At 38.3% G+C, this 1,416-nt stretch overlaps 1 protein-coding gene across 2 annotated transcripts in view; it reads left to right on the forward strand.

Annotated features, from left to right (window-relative positions):
* DIAPH2 (diaphanous related formin 2) overlaps window positions 1-1,416 on the forward strand; it is a 111,332-nt gene that overhangs the window by 90,287 nt on the left and 19,629 nt on the right. The window lies entirely within an intron of this gene.

Below are 1,416 nucleotides of genomic sequence, written 5' to 3' on the forward strand. Positions count from 1 at the left end.
ATAATAATAATAATAATAATAATAATAATAATAATAATAATAATAATAATTCTATTCCACTTTTTCACAAAGGAATCAAAGAGGATTCCAACAGTATAAATAAAATATCAAACAATTAAACATTACAGTTTAAAAACGCCAAACCCTCAAGCCTCCCCCCCAATCATAAAAACAATGATCAAGCCATAAAAAGAGATCAAACATAAAAAAAAAATTAAAACTGTCCAATAGGAATACACTAAAATTTTGGGCAGATTAGCACAAGCAATGAGTCCTCCTCTAAAGGAGGGGGGATGGGGTGATGGTATCAATCAATTTTGATATCGGTGTAAATAGATAGGTGTAAATAGGGAGGCAAGTCTAATGGATCTAACCTAGTCTGGAAAGGCCTGCCGGAAGAGATCCGTCTTAATAGCCTTTTTAAAGGCTTCCAAGGTAGTAATATGATGGATCTCGTCCGGCAGGTCATTCCAGAGCCTGGGAACGGCTGATGAGAAGGTCATCTGGGTCACTGCTGATAGTCTGGTTTTCTTAGGTTGTAGCAGATTCTTCCCAGAGGACCAAAGTGTGTGGTGGATTATATGGAAGTAGGTGTTCCTGCAAGTAGTCAGGACCCAAGCCATGTAGGCCTTTAAAGGTTAGAACCAACCCCTTGTACCTTGCCCAGAAACTGATAGGCAGTTAGTGGAGAGATTTTAGAACCGTAGTAATATGGGCAGTTCTGGATGTGCCCATGAATGGCAAGACCTCACGGTGTCTATTTAATGAATGACCCATTGTCTGCTGGGAAACCCCCCTCACCCTGCGTGTTTTTTAATTGCATTTGCTGGATCTTGATTTTGGTGTTTTTCAGGACTGGTAATGAAACTTTGTTTACTTTAAGGGTTTCTTTTTTCCTGTTGACATTGTCTAGGTGGATTTCAATGGCTCCCCTGTGCATTCTGACCATTCTATTTTTTATTTTTCCATGTTCTTGTTGCTTTGTATAAAATCATAGAATAATAGAGTTAGAAGAGACCACAAGGGACATCCAGTCGAACCCCCCTGCCATGCAGGAAATCTCAATCAAAGCATATTATGTATATGCCTTAGGTATAATTTCCCCGCTTTTCTTCTTTTTGTGTAATTGTCATTTATACTTCACTATTAAAAATATTTTTATTTTTCTTAAAGATAAATATGTTGAATTGGCCTTGGCTCAGGAGAGAATCCGTGGTACCTGCCAGTCATTTCTCTCCAGGATGAGTTGGAGCAATTGTTGAGTACCCTTTGAGTTCACTGGATCAACCGATTACAAATCCACATAACAGTCACATTGTGTAGCTGATATTTTACAAGCTTTTTTGCAAGAATATCTTGGAGAAACCTTGTGAAAGGCCTTACTGAAATCAAGATATGCTATGTTCCCAGCATTCC

This window comes from Sceloporus undulatus, chromosome 7, assembly GCF_019175285.1.
Source record: "Sceloporus undulatus isolate JIND9_A2432 ecotype Alabama chromosome 7, SceUnd_v1.1, whole genome shotgun sequence".
Classification (NCBI taxonomy): Eukaryota; Metazoa; Chordata; class Lepidosauria; order Squamata; family Phrynosomatidae; genus Sceloporus; species Sceloporus undulatus.